Raw genomic sequence first — 20,754 nt, forward strand, 5'->3', positions numbered from 1 at the left:
TTATTTATAAAATTTTCAACAATTATTATTCAAATTATTTTTATGGTGATTTAGTCATCTAAATTCTTTATTTATGCCAAAATATTGTTTAAATATTTTAGTGCATTTTTAATAATTGCTTATATTCTAAATTGCATATCTTTGCAATAATATCCCTACTAATGCATAATTACATTATTAATGCATAAAATGATCTTTTGTATTTTTAAAATGTTAAAAAACTATTTTATATCATTTTAGTATAGGAAAATATTTTTTTGGAAATCGTTTATTATTTTTTTATAAATTATATATCTATTAAAAGTGGCTATTTAAAATCTAGCCTATTTTATTTTCAATTTTAGCCCCAACCTAACCCAATTACCAACCCAATTTCAATAAAATTACCCATCCCAAACCCTAGCTACCCGATCCGGCCCCAAAACCTTTTAATCTCGGCCGTTGATCATAAAGATCAACGACCACAAATGACCATTCCTAAAATAAACCCAAAAGACCCCCCAAACCATATCATTTCATACTACCCGCATCCCTAGAACCCCTCTCTACTCTCAAATGCTCTCAAAACCTAACCCTAATAACCTCACTGACCCTCGTCCATGGCCATCTCCGATGATTTCTCACCACCTCTCAAGCCTTCAATGGCCTCCCTCACGTTAATCTTGCCATCTCTATGGCCCTCAAGGGACCAGGGCTAGTTGGCTAACATCTATGGTTCCTCTCTCACCTGTTTCAAGCTATTCTAGTGTGATTCCGAGTAAGATCGTCCTATATTGACTAAGATCTATGGTTTTCTAAGCAGGTTTCTTCACCTCTGTATGGTTCTCTTCGAAACCCTAATTTCTTTTCTAAACCTCTTTGATCTGTACAGTTCTAAGATTAATTGGGTTTGTTTCATGTGACTTTTACAATAACCTTAAGATTCTTTATAAGAATCGCATGATTTCAAGCGATTTTTGTGGTTGATAACCAATTTTTTTCTATATATTTTCAATATGCAAAATAACTTCAAAAGGGCATATATATGCATATGTAAGCATATCCAAGTATTTTATTATTTTTCCATAATTTTTAAAGGTTTTTAAATCAATTTATTTCCCTTTCATCCATAAAATCCCAATAATTATGTCCAAAAATATTATTTTCAATGATTCATTTATTGAATCTTTATATTTATGACAAAATATGGCTAAACTATTTTTTACGTATTTTAACAATCTTATTTAGTATTTTATAAAGATAATTGCAATATTAGCTCTTTTAAGATTTAATTGTGTTTTATATTCATAAAAATTATGCCCTGCATTTCTAAATTGTTAATTGTATATTATAAATCATTTTAGTGCTTTCAATTTGTTTCCAGAATTTATTTACTATATTTTATAAATTTCAAAGGGAAAAATTGGCTATTTAAATAATAGCCCAATTGCATTTAAATTGTAGCCTAAATCTGACCCCAAATCAGACCCAAATTCCCCGGCCCAATTTCATTTAAACCCGACCCCTAACCTAATTTAAACGACCCAACCCGGATCCCCTACTTACCCTCTTTAATCCAGGCCGTTGATCCTTCAAATCAACGATCAGCATTCACCCTTACCATTTTTAACCCTGAACGACCCCTAAACCTAATTCATTTTCCAGCACCCGCCGCCTCTGAATCCCTTCCCTCTCAATCCTCTCTGCAACCCCACATGAACCCCAGCCATCGCCATCTAATTTCACCCTAATCCGCTTTAACCCCTACCTAATCCATGGCCTCTCATGGCCATTTGAGATGTGTATCGGCCTCCTATGGCTCCTAGGTGTTTGTTTCTGTGGTTTCATGGCCAAACCTCGAAGTAATCTGGTCCACTCCTTGCTCGACTTCTGTTCATGGCCTTTCTCTGGCCATTCATGGCCTTTCAAGGTAGACCCTTGACTTTCCTGGTTAGATCGGTAACTTTCAAGATCTTTTTCACCTTTTCTGAAACACTAATCTTTAAGATTTTCAATTTTTTGTAGATCTATCTTAGATCTGTGTTTACTACGAACATCTTAAGTGTTTTCTCGAAAGTTCTTCATCTTTTCTTTCAAAATGACTCTTCATTTTTCGACAATTAGGGTTTTCCTTTAAGTTTTTCAAAAGATCTCTTCTCTAATTTTAATGTTGTTTATGATTTTGCTCTGTTTAAAACAATTTGCTCATTTTGTTCTTCTATCAATTTCAGCATGATAAAAACCCTAGTTCTTTTTTTTAGTCTTATCCGAGTTCTGAAACTGTTTGTTTAAAGGTGTACTTGTTCGATTAAGTTCTTTGTTTCTGACTCTCTTTTCCTTGTTTGACTCATCAGATTTTGAGTTCTTATCATCTCTTAAATTCGGCTACTATTAAAGCCCTAGCTTCTTAAAAGTTTTGCCTCACTTGTTACTATAAGACCTTTACTTGTTTCTGACTCTCTTTACTTGTTACTATGTTCTTCTTCACTGTTGATTCTATGTGACTACTTGACCTACTTGACTATTGTGCTTCGAATATTTTCTTGCTACTGAACCCTAGCTTACCCCTACTGCTACTGTATGTTTGTGTTGCTTCTTTTGTCAATGTGTTTAACTCTGCATGCTTGTTCATCTCTTGTATTTATATGGTGAAGTGCAGAATCATGTTGCTTTCTTGATTGATCTTGATTCTCTCGATCTTCCGACTAATTGTAAAAGGTTTTCTTACAAGCCCTAATTTTTACTCATCTATTTAAAATTAATTTATTCCTTTCCTTTACTGTGATGTTTTACCTTGCTGAATCCCTTTCCAAAACTAAGCACTTTGTACTTAGACTTTATTATTTACTTCATGCTTTTACTGCCCCCTTATATGGCAAGAATCAATATGTCCCCAAACTGATTTATTTCCTTAATTAAACTTGTTACTACCCGTTAAACAATGATTCCTTAATTAAAGGGAATCACATGTGTTAATTGATTCTGATTGTGATTATTTCCTTGTTATTATTTAAGACTTTATCTCTTATTCACTCGTTTTCAAAACTATAAATACCAACCCCCCTCTTCTTTCAAAGACACGAACAATTTGAGTTCAAGAACACACACTTACACTCAAAACCTTCTCTCTTTTCTCTACTGCTACTTGTGCTACTGTTTTGTCTAGCCGGCTGAAAGTCAAGGCTAGACTGTGGAGTTATGCTTACTTTTTGCACTTTGCTTCTCTACTGGTATGTCCTAGTTAATTTTCAAGCATCAACAACAACATGTTTCTTTAATTGTTCCAACTTCTCTCATTCTTGTCTACTTCTGTTTATGTTTCTGCTGTCAAGTTACCTTACTAGCATGTTGTGTTCCCTTTCCCTTTTAAATTAATGCTCTCCTATGTGTATGAATCCCAAACCCCTTATCCCCTCTATGTGTTTGTATTCCTTTGGTTGGTTTGTGGCCATGCCAGCATCACCTATTGTTGTGCATGACCAAACCAGACCCATGCTAGGTCATGTGCTTACAAACAATGTATTCCCCAAATCCCTTGACCCCTTTTATGACTATTAATTCTATGTTTTGATCATTACCCCAACTGATTTTAAACATTTCTGCTATTGAGTACCTTCAAAAAATGGACTTACCAGTCCAGTTTTAAACAAACTCTTTTTTTAAACTGTGTGTTCGGCACTTCCACTATATTCTTAGAACCTAAGTTCTGCCCCTCTTGTGTGAGCCTTGCCTTGGGACCCTTGAACTCCCTATGAACTTGGACACATAAGGGCTAGCCCTTCCACACTGCACTCATTTCTGTCTGGTTATGCAAACCTGGGTGTAAGCACTGCCCGGGGTCCCTTGAGGCCCTTGGGGAACTTTGACACACCCAGGTTTGAGAAAGGCTTTGAAACAACATTGGCATTTGAGATAGTTTATTCCATAACTCAGAAAGGAAGTCAAGAATTAGGCTTCCTATGGTTGTAACTTCTTATTTTTGCATTTTTCTGATGTAATTCATTCATTTTTGGTCAGTAATAATTTGTAACAAATATTGGGGTTGGCTAGTAAAAGGGATGGGGTGATTATGCATGCTTTAACTATTAGAAGTTTAGATAACATACCTATAGGATCTGTTTAAAAAATTCTGCATGTTTTACTTCCACGCTTAGACACCATGCCTGTAGGGTCTGAATGGCTATAATCAGACATCATGCCTACAAGGTTAAAATCGGCTTTGAAATTAGATGGCCTGCCTATGAGATCCAAATTAATTTATTTATAGAAATCATGCCTATAGGAATTTCGCTGTGATCAAATGAATCATGCCTTCTTCACTTCATGTTCAATTAGATACCATGCATATAGGACCAAAATCAGCCTTTAATACTTAGATACCATGTTTGTAGGAATTAAAATCAGCAATAATAGAGATCATGTCTATAGGATCTAAAACTAGTTTAGTTAAAAATCGATTTGACTCGTACAGTTCTAAATCAGTTTTAATAACCTGGTCTTTAAAATTAATACTGTTTTATTACATTCCTGATTAGTAATAGGCATCATGCTCATTACTGCGCCTAGGCATGCCTTAGGTAATAATGATAAAACTGAACTCACCTTTATTTAATTAGCACTGCTACAACCAGCAGGCAGACATGATTCGGACTTCTTATCTTAGTTATGTAATAAATTGGTCTGTTTTAACAATTAAAACACCCTGCCTTACTACTTTAAATTTTGACCCTAACTGTGTTTAAGTCATGCTATTTATATGCATTGTCTGTGGAGGTATATATGAGCCTCTTAATTGTTTATGTGTTCCCTCTTTAAATGTAGTCCTACATGTTTTTGTCTGTCGCCTTAGCCTTTTACCTTTAAAACCTAAGAGTTAGCCTAAAATCCTCAACTCTTATAGGAATAATAGTCCTAAATTCCTCCGGGACTGATAGGAATGGGACGAGTAATAGCATGCAATAGAGGTCGAGACCAATCCACGCTTTAATACCTTAGCGGGGTGGGAAGGGTAGATATGGATATGATGACCGGTGCGCTAATACCACGTGTATCCTCTCTTCTGAGGAGTGTCATACCGGGTATCACATTGATGTGATCCATATTATAAACAAAACTGTGACCCCCCCACCTTTTTATATTCTAAAGTATTTGTAAAATTGTAACTCTTTTTTAAAAAAATTGCCTTTTAATGATTGTTTTTAAACTCTTATGTGTTTAAACTTAAATCCCCTACTATTTGAGCCTATACTTGTCTATTTGCTAACTGTACAAATTCACAAAATTTTCTGGTCGGGAACCACACTAGTGGATCCTGAGGGGTGCCTAACACCTTCCCTTTAGGATAATTTCAAGCCCTTAACTATCTCTGGTTATCAAACAAACTTAGAAATGAACCCTATAGGTGTCCTAATGCACCTTAAATCATTAGGTGGCGACTCTTTAAAATGCAAACCATGTTCCCAAAAGGAATGAGTTGTCCCATACCCAAAAATGTCATAAACCCGATTTTCCAATGTGAAGACGGAAAAAGGGGCGCGATAGCATGGCAACTCTGCTGGGGATACTTAGGCTTTTACCACTTTAGATTGTTCTTGTGAATTTGTACCCTCCCTTATGTGAAATTATTTGTTTAAATTTCTTTAAGCATTTAATTTCCCTTTCAACTGCAAAACTGACATGTCTTCCCTGTTTCTTTCCTTTATTGCTGCTTTAAATTATGAAACTGTTGTATTTATCGCTTTCTTAACGTGCAAATACATGCCAACATGCTTTTAATTATTTCATTATCATTCTCAACATCATACTACACTCGTGCCAAACAAATACTATAGCAACGCTTATAATGAGTGGTTGCGCTCTTCCAATATCATTACCCCCTAATTCGAAAAGGCATATTTGCGGTAAAACTAGTCGATCAGCGGTGCAGTCAACAGTTTCGTGCCTTCCCCCTTGGGTCAGTTACTCATAGAAACCTTACTCTGTTCAAATTGTGCATGTATCATGGTCAAACCTAGCCGGGTCAGTTATGTTGTCCACAGGATGATCCTTTAAGATAGCCTTGTTCAAAGTCCACCAGGTTTCCCTGAACCAAAATGGATATCACCACGTTCTGTTCATTTATTTGGAGAACTAAATGCTTCATGCTAATTTTTGGTATTAAATAATCGAGTCTGGTAGGGGTAAGGGCCTAACCTTATCCGTCTTGCAGAAATATGAGGCACGAAGTCCCTAGATTCGGCATGGTCGCCAACATCCACCCAAGACTGCTAAGCTGGTGGAGAGATTTACCCTCCAGTGACCAAACTCTTGTCCGAAAATATCTGGGAAGTCTACCATCTCTCCTAGAGATCTAACCTAACAACAGGATCATAAAAGCTGCCATACTGTTTTGGGATTGTGAAAGGGCCGTGTTCCACTTTTGTGACATTGAAATGACGCCCTTACTAGAGGAGATAGAAGGATTGGCTGATCTATTGTGGGAAAATCCGGGTTTGTTAATGCCTGAGAACCGCAAGGGCAGAGGTTTTCTCAAAATGATGGGTTTGAAGAATAATACATAATTGACATGTCTGAAGGAATCATACATCCCTTTTGACTACTTGTATGAAAAGTACGGGCATAACAAATCCTACCGTACCTACCCTGAAAAGTTTGCCATCACATCTTTGGGTCACATCCATCGAAGGGTTTTCGTCTTCATGTTTTGTTTCCTGGGGCTGATCGTATTTCCGATGAAGAAAGCAAGAATCCATACCAGGCTGGCTATAGTAACTAAGACCTTAATGGAAGGGATTAGTGGGCAGCCATTTAGCATTTGTGCCTATAATCATTGCAGACATATACCGAGCCTTGGAGAAGTGTCAACGAGGAGCAAAACACTTTGAAGGCTGCTATTTATTACTCCAACTCTGGCTCATGGAACATTTCCAAAAGGGCAAATACCGGCAAGAGATTCAGCGAAGGGACTGGGATGATCACATCGCTTTCCATCATCCAAAACGAATGAATTACATCCCCGATATGTTCGCTCAGCATGAGAATGCCAAAGGATGGGTTGAACTATTCGATAATCTGACTGAAGAACAGGTTCAATGGATGTTTGAGTGGTTTTCGACCAAGGAATTCATCACCCGATGCGGAGATGCACCTTTCCTGATACTAATTGGTCTGAGAGGAACATACCCTTACGTCCCACTTCGAGCTGTGAGGCAAGCTGGTAGAAAGCAAGTTATACCCAGGGTCGACAAGATGGGTCATTTTCGAGCCGACTTGCAGAATGATGATAGTCCCTACAAGTGCCAAGCTCAGCATATGTGGCACTGTAAGATCATAATAGGGAAAGACACCATCGAGCCAGACGGATATCATATTCAGGTTGGTTGGAAGACAATCATGATGGTCTGGGCCAGCCAAGGTTTGCTCGAGGTCACATGATTATAGATGAAAGGGCCGAGATGCAGGTTAAGTACAACCAGCTATGCAAAAGGATCCGTGAGTACGAAAGCGAGCATCGCGAAATACAAGAGTCCAGCTAGAATCTGATTGAAGAATGGAAGGACATGGCTGTCAGTGCCAACAAGCAGCTGGGATACTTGGAGTGAGGCATAGCAAAATTGGAGAGAAAATTTCTCAAGAGGGTCGAAGATTGTCAAAATGCTGAAGGGACAGAAGGCGGACATCTAGCTAGAGCGTACCTGCTGCTGGGACTCCGCGAGTTGGGGAAGCTGTTCGATGGAGCCAAGGATGTCGAATCTGGGGAAGGTCCTTTAGGGACCAAGTAGATAGGAGTTTAACTTTTTCACTTTACAAATGTAATAAGGCCAATGGCCATTAGTGACTTTTTATTTCCTATTTATTTAGTGTCAATTTAGGATTCGTCTTGTTTTCTATCAATAAAATGAGGCATTTAGCATTCTATGTTCTCTAAAACAATTTGTCACTAGGCCTACCTCGGGCACAAAGAGGTCCCCAAATTAGGACACGATTTACATTCCCGCACTATGTGTTTAAATATTGAAATATTTTTTATAATCCTCACTGACTTGGTTACCTTTTTCTTTTATTCTTTGTTTTTGTTTTTATTATTCCCCTCTCCAAAGGTTAGTTCGTGCACTCTGGCATCGTCATCCTATTTCACAAGATCCAGGGGCCCTCCACCCACTCCTCCTCTTAGTCCTGTCAAAAATAAGAACAAAAGAAAAATGGAAGATCTGAACAACGTCAGAAAGGAGAATCCAACTGAACGGGTAGAGGCCACTAACAGCCATGGTACTCAGCTTCCTAAGGTGAATGCATCCCAACTTGAACAAAAATTGCTGAAATTCCAAGAAGAGGTCGATCAGGTTTGGAATCTGGCAAGCCTATCATTTTCCCTCAGCACCCAAGATATCAACTTTCCCAACACTCAAAACCCTACACTTCCTCAAAATATCCTAAATCAATAGACTCATCCCGCTCCTCACCACCACATGGTTCCGCCAAAGACCCAATGCAACACCTACCATATCCCAAATAATACTCCACTACTCATCACCGAACCCCAAAACTCCACAAACGATCACTTTCACACCCACCATAACACCCTTATCTACGTGGAGACCATGCTACACTCCACCCAACCTATCTCAAGCACACCTGAGTCTGACGAAAAAGATCTGCTTATCAGAAACCTGGCTAAGGAACTTAAGAAACTAACCAACCGGATTCAAGGCGTTGAAGGAAGCAAGGGAATTGAGGGGCTGAACTATGAGGATCTTTGCATACAGCCCGATGTCGAACTGCCGGAAGGGTACAAACCCCCTAAGTTCGAAGTGTTTGATGGTACAGGTGATCTAAGGGTCAATCTGAGGACGTATTGTGACAAGCTGGTTGGAGTAGGGAAAGACGAGAGAATCCGCATGTTCATGAGCTGTTTGAAAGGAGATGCGTTGTCTTGGTACATCAAGCAAGATCTAAAGAAATGGTCAAGCTGGGTAGGCATGGCATCCTATTTTATGGACAGGTTCAGGTTTAATATAGAGAATGCGCCAGACGTGTTCAATATTCAGAATCTAAAGAAGAAGCCCATAGAGACGTTTTGCGAGTATGCTACTCGCTGGAGGTCCGTTGCTGCTAAGGTCAGACCTGCCTTAGAAGAGGAATAGATGAACAAGTTCTTTGTCCGGGCTCAGGACCCGCAATATTATGAATGACTGATGATGATCGAGAACCACAAATTCTCTGACATTATCAAACTGGGTGAAAGAATTGAAAAGGGTATCAAAAGCGGTATGGTTACAAACTTCGAGGCCTTGCAAGCTACAAACAATGCTTTACAGTCCGGTGGTGTGTCCAAAAAAAGGGACGTAGGGGTCGTGATGGTTGCACAAAGGACTAAATCTTCCCTCAAATACCAAACTTACCCAACACCTCCACTCATATATCAGCCGACCCCAAATTACCAAGCACCTTCACCCTCATACCAAGCCCCACCACCAACTTATCAATCACCTCCACCTCATACGTATCAACCTACCTCACCTAGATATTCCTAACCCACACATGTATACCAAGCCTATAATTCTCAACCATCCCACTATCAATCACCTCCTGCACGCCAAAACTTCCCTAGACCTCGGCCAAACTTCGATCGCAGACCTCCAAAACAATATACAGCCATTGCTGAACCCATTGATCAGTTGTATAAGAGACTCAAAGCCACTGGTTATGTCACCCCCATCCCTGCTACAACCCTTGAGAACCCTTCTCAGTGGGTTAACCCAAACAAATCATGTGCATACCACTCCGGCATGAAAGGGCACACCATCGATGAATGTTGTTCCTTGAAAGACAAGATCCAGTCTTTAATTGATAACAAGATTATTATGGCAAAGGAACCTGCTCCAAATGTCCGCAACAACCCTATGCCATACCATAAGTGTGGAGGTATCCACATAATTGAAATAGAAGATGACTGGAATCCCGAGGGATTAATCGGGTTGATCGCAGAAGGTGTTGAGGTGAATATGTATGTGCCACTTGAGTTTGAAGAAACATCATCTGCAAAAACACCAGCACCAATTGAGGTTAAATTCGTGTCTCCAACAAATGCACTCGCACCATTTGAGGTTGTAGTCTTGCCACCTAAGGCACATGTTCCGTTCGGAGTAAGGATAGCCACACCGATCCCAGTGGCGATGTCAACCATGACAACCATTCCATACAAAGGATGTACCCTGGGACTATACAGCCAAGGTGAGGAGGAAAGGCAAGGTCAGGTTCGAAGAGACTATTGCAACACAGGGTATGACGAAAACTAGTAGAATCTATACCCCTGAACATCTAGCTGAGTCAAGCAAGAATGCCTCTAATTGGCCACCCATCATTGAGATAGGTCCAGATGAACTCTAGAGGAAAATACAGGCCAAGGAATACTCGGTCATCGACCAGTTGAACAAAACACCGACGCAAATCTCCATTCTTGCTTTGCTGCAAAATTCTGAGGCACACAAGAATGCTCTGTTAAGGTTACTAAGCGAAGCATACGTGCCAAGTAGCATCACTGGTGGGGAAATGGCTAACATGGTAGGATAGGTGCTGGAGAGCCATAAGATCACCGTTCATGAGGACGAGCTGCCACCTGAAGGGTTGGGCACAATAAGGCACTGCACATCACTGTGCAATGCGAGGACTATTTCATCACCAGAATCTTGATCGATGGAGGTTCCAGTCTTAACATTTGTCCGCTGGTAACACTCAAGAAGTTGGGAAAAGGACTATACAAGATAAAAGATGGAGCTATCAATGTGAAAGCCTTCGATGGATCCCAGAGGTCCACCATTGGTGAGATTGTACTATGCTTGCAAATGGGACCAACATAGTTCGATGTCGATTTCCAGGTGATAGACGTCCCAGCATCTTACAACTTACTGTTGGGATGGCCGTGGATTCATGCCACTGGGGACATAGCATCAACGCTGCACCAGGTAGTAAAATTCAAATGGAATCACCAAAAAGTGATCATTCATGGCGACGGTAGCAACCCTATATACAGTCACCAGACCATTTTGGCGATCGAGGGAAGAAGGAAGCTGGGTTGAGAGACTTACCATCACATTGAACGGGTAAATGCTGTTGACAAGGACAAATGGTGGGATAACAAAATTGAGAGTATACTGAATTGGAGTGGGTATGAACCTGGCAAGGGGCTCGGCAAGAACCTCCAAGGAATCACTAAGCCCATAAAACGCAAGAAGCATGGCACTACCTTTGGTTTGGGATATGATTACACCTGTGAAGAATTCAACAACTAGTCACCACAATGGCGGGGTCCTTATTATCCGCTAGAGCAACCTATACTGCGTGTGGAGCAGACTTTCCAATAGGCAAACATCATTTATAGGTCAGACGAAGAAGAAGCACTTGCAACGGTGAATAATTTGTTCCTAGAAGACCATGATATGGACTGTTGTGTTGTTCTCGAGGAGGACGGAGAGGAAGGCCCTTCCATACAGGCTGTGAGCAAGAATCCGAAACCTTTTTAATCATTTTTTGGACAAAAAACACTTTTGTACTACTTTAAAAAAAGTTACATAAATGAGTAAAATGCAGTATTATACTGCGAATAACTTTAACGGAATATTATACTCCAGACGAACTACCAAATAATAACATAAAAGTGAGTATGTGCAACACAACTCAATTTAAAACAAGTAAGTGTAGGTACATATTTACCTGTCCGTCCACCAGCATATCTAGCACATCCCTGATAAGGGGGAGATTATGATGAGCATCGGTCCCTCGGTAGTTCCCACGCCGGAGAATCCACCTAGAAGCTAGAGGGAGAAATGGATAAGCCTCTCCAGGCGCAAGTGGTGGTAGAGGTGGCTGCAACGGCATGATCCGCTGCCAGGCCCAAGCCTAAGATAAAAGGTTGATGTAAAATTTATGAGTTATTTCGACCATATAGAATGCGGAGAAATGAACAGAGTATTCGAAAATGTTGTCACCTGTAGGAGGGGCAGAAAACCACATATGTCCACCGCTGGGCCCATGCTCGCCCGACACATGCTCTTATATAGGTATGCGAGAACATCAGCACCCCAACTGTACTGGGGTAAACCATCCAACTGCTGAAGATGATGGAGAAAGCGCATACTCACTTTACTTCCCGAAGTGTTTGAGAACAAGACACACCCGAAAAGCAGGAGCAGTGCCAACCGCGTGTACCTCTCAATGTGGAGATCCTCAGTCTCGCCGGTAATGTCTGGGTGCAAAAATGCCATATGATCTCTGATGGCTGACAAAGCAACGCGACTGCCCCCAGCGTCACCCTGAGGTCTATAACCAGTAAGATGCCCCATCATATCCAAAAATTGTGCACGCGTCATGGATCTAATGTACTGGGGCAGTGCTACGGCCCGTCCATCTACGCGCAGCCCGTACAAAACCTGAACATCCTCCAGCGTGATGGTGGCCTCTCCAGTGGGCAAGTGAAAAGTGTGCGTCTCCGGTCGCCACCGCTCTACCAAGGCCGTGATGAGAGACCAATCAAGCTGCATCCGTCCAAGCTCAAAAATCGTATAGAAGCCTGTAGCATGTAGGCGCGCGACTACACGGGCATGGAAAGGATGCTCCCCGATGAATTCCCACAAATCGTCGGGTCTCCTGGGGCGGAGAGGCTACATCGATAGCTGTCCCTCCCATACAAAGGAGGACCTATGGTCTCCCTGCAACACTAGTAGCTGATTCTCGGCAGGTCCGGGATGCGCAGGCGGAGGAAAGTCCATGTCGTCTACTATAATTTAAACAAAATTAATTGTGTGTGTTAGCTTAATAAATTAAATAATTAATTATGTTTACAATTGGACTGAATAATTATGTATGGGTTCCAAGCTCGATTTTTAAGGCCCGGTATCACCGAGTTATCCTTAATTATTATGCGTGTCAATTTCAACATTTTTAGAATTGTGTGCGTTAGCTTAATAAATTAAATAATTAATTATGTTTACAATTGGACTGAATAATTATGTATGGGTTCCAGACTCGATTTTTTAAGGCCCGGTAGCACCGAGTTATCCTTATTTATTATGCGTGTCAATTTCAACATTTTTAGAATTGTGTGTGTTAGCTTAAAAAATTAAATAATTAATTATGTTTACAATTGGACTGAATAATTATGTATGGGTTTCAGGCTTGATTTTTAAGGCCCGGTAGCACCGAGTTATCCTTAATTATTATTCGTGTCAATTTTAATATTTTTAGAATTGTGTGTGCTAGCTTAATAAATTAAATAATTAATTATGTTTACAATTGGACTGAATAATTATGTATGGGTTCCAGGCTCATTTTTTGAGGCCTGGTAGCACCGAGTTATCCTTAATTATTATTTTTGTCAATTTTAACATTTTTACAATTGTGTGTGCTAGCTTAATAAATTAAACTGAATAATTATGTATGAGTTCCAGGCTCGATATTTGAGTTAATTTTACAACATATAGGAATTTGTTACTTTTGTAAGTTTATTGTTATAAATTAAATAATTAATTTTGTAAAGTGTAATTGGATAGAGTTTGCAGTTACTACATACTTAAACTACATAGACTCTACGCTAAAAGGCTCTACAATTTACTACGCTAAAAGGCTCTATATTTTACAACACTAACATGCTCTATATTTTACTACACTAAAAGGCTCTATATTTTACTACGCTAAAAGGCTATTTATTTTACTACGCTAAAAGGTCACTATTGCATATAAAAACAACTAACATAAAATACAAATTTGAACAACAAACAAAATAAATAATATTAATTTTTTAACAATACAAATAATTTATCAAATTTTAACAATTTTTTGTACCAAAGCTAATAAATCAATCCGGGTATAAATAAGATACAAATTTAAACACAAACATAACACAAATTAACATGGAAACACATTAAACAATACAAATATGCATGTACTATACGAGTTTCGACATAAACAAAATTGAAATACCTCGATTTAAGTTTTTTAAATTTGATTGAAATCGAATTTTTGCACCCGAAAGAAGGAATCCAAAGCTTGTCTTGTATGTGGGACCTACACTCCTTGTTTTTTATGGGACGGGTAGGGCCCAAATTTTTTTTTTTTTTTTGAAGTTGGACGCGAAGTGGGGGGAGGGGGGACCAGCAGAATCGAAGGTGTTTGGTTTTCTTCGGTTCAGTGGTCCAAGAAGAAGAAGGGGCTATATTTTATTAAAGCTTTTCGCAGTATTATACTGCGTTTTAAGTAAAACGCAGTATAATATTGCGAAAAGCTTTAATAAAATATAGTTGGGCCCAGCATCTTAGTAAAACGCAGTATAGTACTGCGATATACAAAAAAAATAATTTTTTAAGTAAAATGCAGTACTATACTGCGAATTACTTTAACGACAAAATTTTCGTTAAAGTAATTCGCAGTATAATACTGCGTTTTACTCATTTATGTAACTTTTTTTTAAAGTAGTACAAAAGTGTTTTTTATCCAAAAAATGATTAAAAGGGTTTCGGACTCCTGTGAGCAAAGGGTCACGCCTCAGCAATTGGAACATCAGGACAACCAGAGCTCGACGAGCCTCGGAGTAGCAAGGCTAAAACAAGCATCATTCACTGTTTTATTTACTAAATGATTTTCTTTTCCCATTTTTCAATTCCCGCAATAAAACCTTCAATGTTCAAAACAACTATGCAATTTATCAAAACATTTTGACTTTTCTTATGAATCACCACTCACTATCATTTTCTCTCATTACTTTACTTATACAGTATTACTATTACTTATTCTAATGAACCAATAACTGTGACATGTAATGAGACAACACAACAAACGGATATACATTCAGAAGAAGATGGCATACCTGACGAGATTGTTAAAGAAGTTGAGAACTTTGAGAACAGACCTAAGTCCAACCTGAACGAAACCGAATGCAGAAAACGTCAAGGAAACACGCATCAGCGTTCACCTATCGCCATTAGAAAAGAAAGAATACACAAAATTTCTAAAGGAATATGAGGACATATTCTCCTGATCATATGATGACATGACTGGTCTGAGTACCTCTATTGTGGCTCACAAACTGCCAACCGATCCGACATGTCCACCAGTGAAACAAAAACTCAGAAAGTTCAAGCCTGATATGAGTCTGAAAATGAAGGAAGAAGTCACCAAGCAGGTCAAAGCTAAAGTTCTCAGGGTAGTAGAATACCTGACATGGTTAGCCAATATTGTGCCAGTGCCAAAGAAGGATGGGAAGGTCAGAGTCTGCGTCGACTACCGGGATCTCAACCGATCCAGTCTGAAAGATGACTTCCCTTTGTCGAACATACACATCCTGATTGACAATTGCGCCAAGCATGAGCTGCAGTGATTTGTGGATTGCTTCGTTGGTTATCACCAGATCTGGATAGATGAAGAAGATGCTGAGAAAACGGCTTTCATTACACCGTAGGGAATGTACTGTTACAAGATGATACCATTTGGCCAGAAGAATGCAGGGGCCACCTACATGAGGGCCATGACTACCATTTTCCATGATATGATGCACAAGGAGATTGAGGTATATGTAAATGATGTCATCATCAAGTCCAAGAAGGCCACGGATCATATGGAAGATTTGAGGAAGTTCTTCAACAGATTACGAAGGTACAACCGGAAATCGAATCTCGCAAAGTGCGCATTTGGGGTTCCTGTCGGAAAATTGCTTGGGTTTATTGTGAGTCGCCGAGGAATAGAACTGGATCCATCAAAAGTCAAAGCTATTCAAGAACTACTACCGCCAAAGAACAAGAAAGATGTGATGAGCTTCTTGGGAAGGCTCAATTACATCAGCCAATTCACAACACAGTCTACGGTTATTTGTGAGCCAATTTTTAAGATGTTGAAGAAGGACGCCGCTACCAAATGGACTAATGACTACCAAAGGGTCTTCGAAAAAATCAAGGAGTACCTGTCAACACCAACAGTCTTGGTCCCGCCTGAGCCAGGTAGACCCTTATTACTATACCTAGCAGTATTGGATGGAACATTCGGTTGCGTTCTAGGGCAGCACGATGAAACGGGAAGGAAGGAGCAGGCCATTTATTACCTCAGTAAGAAGTTCACCCCGTACGAGGCCTGATATTCTCTATTAGAGCACACCTATTGTGCTTTGACTTGGGTAGCTCAAAAGATGAGGCACTACTTCTGTGCCTATACTACATATCTCATATCAAGGATGGATCCTTTGAAGTACATCTTTTAGAAGCCCATGCCCACTAGCAAGCTAGCCAAATAGCAAATCCTGTTGAGTGAGTTCAAGGGACAAGCACTGGCAAACGTGGATGGAGAATACAAACCCCTAAAAATGTATTTTCCTTATTAAGAGGTATTATTCATAGGAGAAGACATTGCAGAATCCTATGATGGTTGGAGAATGTTTTTCTATGGAGCAGCAAATTTCAAAGGATTCAGCATAGGAGCAGTCCCAATATCAGAAACCGATCAGCATTATCAGGTGTCCGCCAAACTCAGATTCCCGTGCACTAACAACATGGGCGAATATGAAGCTTGCATCTTAGGGCTTAAAATGGCCATCGACGTGAACATTCAAGAGTTGCTAGTGATTGGAGATTCGGACCTACTTATACATTAGGTGCGAGAATAATGGGAAACCAAGAACTCCAAGATACTCTCGTATTTGCATCATGTATAGGAATTGAGAAAAAGGTTCACAAAGACGGAGTTCCAACATGTCCTAGAGTCCAGAATGAGTTCGCCAATGCATCGTCTACCCTGTCATCGATGATACAACATCCGAACAAGAAGTTCATTGATCCCATTCCAGTAAAGATCCATGATCAGCCAACTTACTGTGCCCATGTCGAAGAGGAAGCAGATGGAAAGCCTTGGTTTCATGATATCAAGGAATATTTGACAAGAGGAGAGTACCGAGAGCTTGCGAATCCTACTCAAAAATGCACACTTCGGAGATTGTCCGACAATTTGTTTCAAAGCGGAGGAATCCTGTATAGGAGGACTCCCGATTTGGGATTACTAAGGTGTGTCGACGCAAAGGAAGCATCCAAGTTACTATAGGAAATTCATGCTGGGACCTACGGTCCACATATGAACGGTTTTGTCTTAGCAAAAAAGGTACTCCGAGCAGGTTACTTTTGGATGACCATGGAAACGAACTGCATCCAGTATGTTCGTAAATTCCACCGCTGTCAGATACATGCAGAAATGATAAAGGTACCCCCAAATGAGCTTAATGTAACGAGCTCACCATGGTCGTTCGCCGCTTGGGGGATGGATGTTATTGGACCAATCGAGCCTACCGCCTCCAATGGACACAGGTTTATCTTAGTAGCCATCGACTATTTCACCAAGTGGGTAGAAGCAGCATCTTACAAAGTAGTAACTAAGAAAGTCGTGGTAGAATTTGTCCGCGACCGCACTTTTAGTCGATTTGGAATACCATAATCAATAGTCATTGATAATGGCTCCAACGTCAACAGCGACTTGATGAAAGCTATGTGTGAAAACTTCAAGATCAGACACAAGAATTCCACAACCTACAGGCCTCAAATGAATGGAGTTGTAGAAGTCGCCAACAAGAATATCAAGAAAATATTAAGGAAAATGATAGAAAGGCATAAACAGTGGCACGATAAGTTATCATTTGCTCTACTAGGATATCGGACCACGGTCCGCACATCAACCAGGGCAACCCCCTATATGTTGGATTATGGTACAGAGGCTGTCATTCCCACTGAAGTATAAATTCCTTCCGTAAGGATCATACAAGAAGCTGAGCTCGACGACGCAGAGTGGGTAAAAAGTCGTTATGAGAAACTAGCCCTTATAAACGGAAAGAGAATGAATGCAGTCTGCCATGGTCAACTCTATGAGAACAGAATGCCCAGAGCCTTCAACAAAAGAGTCAAGCCAAGACAATTCACACCGGGACAGCTGGTGTTAAAGAAAATCTTTCTGCATCAAGATGAAGCCAAAGAGAAGTTCTCTCCCAACTAGCAGGGTCCATACATGGTTCACCAGGTTCTGAAAGGAGGAACCCTCATACTCGCAGAAATGGACGGAGAAGTCTGTCCAAATCCGATTAATTTGGATGCAGTCAAGCATTACTATATGTAATCTTTATGCTTCCCCTATATATGATGTAAATTGAACTACGCCTGACCTGATTCCCGTTTAAGAGGGGATACGTCGGCAACCCTATAGGTTCGGTCATAACTCAATAAAATTTTCACTTTCCCCCACAATTGGAAACTAGGGCAGAATTTTGAGGAGGACCCTCAAAATTCCGAAGTAATTTCAGTCAATCGTCGCAAGCAACAGTTAGAAGCATCAACCCATTAAACCGGGGCAGAATTTTGAGGGGGACCCTCAAAATTCCGTAGCTGGAAAGATTGCAATGTCCCGAGCTACGTCGCAGTCATCGGTTCATTTGAAAAGCTATCTTAATTATATACTTATGTCATATTTTACAAAATCATGCATGTTTATTACTGAAATTGCTTTGTTTAGCAATGCTACCCCAATGATACAGACAGTATCACCAGATCAAAGCCGAGAAGGTCAAGCAAAGCCAGCGGGGATACGAACTAACATCCCCCGTTTACAAAACTCACGATTTTTCTTTGGATGCAGGAACTTGGATTGTGAGATCATCAAGCATACTATACACTCATGGGACAAACATTATTCAGAAATACACCTCTTCGAACCGTCACACTTAACAATATTTGCAATCTGCACATGCTAGTGATGCTCCGTCTGTCACAATGCTCTCATTAATCACGACATCGCAATCTACTATCGGCTAAGAAAACTCTACTATCATTCGTTATTTGCATTGCTACATAAGGCTACCTTTATACCTTCCGAGACTAAACGTTGTCTCCGTCTGCATCCTACATTGCATAAGGCTACCATTCTGCCTTCTGAGACTAAACGTTGTCTCCATCTGCATTCTTGCATAAGGCTACTATTCTGTCTTCCAAGGTTAAGCTCTACCTCCTTCTGCATCTGCATTGCATAAGGCTACCTTTCTGCCTTTCGAGACTCAATGTCGTCTCCATCTGCACTCTTGCATAAGGCTACTATTCTGCCTTCCGAGGTTAAGCTCTACCTCCATCTGCATCTGCATTGCATAAAGCTATCTTTCTGCCTTTCGAGACAAAACATTGTCTCCATCTGCATCATGCATTACATAAGGCTACCATTCTGCCTTCCGAGGTTAAGCTCTACCTCCATCTGCATTCGCACCTTTGCACAAGGCTATCATTCTGTCTTTCGAGGCTAAGCTCTCCCTCCAATTTTCTTCGAAACTAATCACTATCCCCAGCATCATTTATTTTGTTTCTCTTACGGGCTAAGCTCTGCCCTTCAGATTGCAAGACTAAGTTTTGTCTTGTCCGCATTATGCTACTGCATCTCAGGGGCTGAAAGATCGCCTCATATTACATCTCATGGGCTGAAAGATCGCTAAATTATCCAAAGGTGTCATCGTTCGGAGGCACCATCTTCATAGCCCAAGAACATCATGTCATGGCCTGAGGATCCCTTTCATTCTTTCGCATATCATTATTGAAAGGCATCATGGTTCGGAGGTACCATCCTCATAGCCCGAGAGCATTATTTCATGGCATGCGAATCCTTTATCATACGCTTCATGGGTCGAGACGTCATGGTCTAAGGACGTCATCCTAACCGTCCAAAGATAACATTCATGGTCCGACGGCAATTTGCATCATGTGTAAATTTATGCACAGAATACGCTTGTATTGTTTTATTGCAGGTAAAGCGGCAAGCAACGGCCATCCCGGCAGGAGCAATCCCGCTCCAGTTCCCGCAACCATATCAAACCTTAACCATCCCCACAAGCCGTCCACTCACCCCGCCCTGGATATTGCATCCGTCTTTGAAATCGTTTCATCGGTATACTCCGCCGATGAATCCTGAACTACATATGGCTTGATTCCTATAAAACTATGGGTATGTAGGTAGCTCAAATGCCAGGGTGCGGCCTAAACCTCCTCAAACCGTTTTGCTCGGTCAAAATTGGCCATCATATCTTTACCCAACAACTCTTTCATCCTTCCCGGGTAAAGAGGGGCAACTGTTGATACCCAATTTTTTCCTATATATTCTCAATATGTAAAATAACTTCAAAATGGCATATATATGCATATGTAGGCATATCCAAGTAATTAATTATTTTTCCATAATTTTAAAAGTTTTTAAATCAATTTATTACCCTTTTCATCCATAATATCCCAATAATTATGTCCAAAATTATGATTTTCGATGATTCATTTATTTAATCTTTATATTTATGCCAAAATATGTCTAAGGTAATTTTTACATATTTTTTACAATCTTATTTAGTATTTTATAAAGCTATTGCATATAATTGCAATATTAGCCCTTTTAAGATTTAATTGTGTTTTATATTCATAAAAATTAAGCCCTGCATTTTAAAAATTTTAATTGTATATTATAAATCATTTTAGTGCTTTCAATTTGTTTCCAAAATTTATTTACTATTTTTTATAAATTTCAAAGTGGAAAATTGGCTATTTAAATAATAGCCCAATTGCATTTAAATTGTAGCCTAAATCTGACCCCAAATCAGACCCAATTTCCCCGGCCCAATTTCATTAAAACCCGACCCCTAACCCAGTTTAACCGGCCCAACCTGAACCCCCTACCTACCCTCTTTAATCTAGGTCGTTGATCCTTCAGATCAACGACCAACATTCACCCTTACCA

This window comes from Nicotiana tabacum, chromosome 5 (assembly GCF_000715075.1).
Source record: "Nicotiana tabacum cultivar K326 chromosome 5, ASM71507v2, whole genome shotgun sequence".
NCBI lineage: Eukaryota > Viridiplantae > Streptophyta > Magnoliopsida > Solanales > Solanaceae > Nicotiana > Nicotiana tabacum.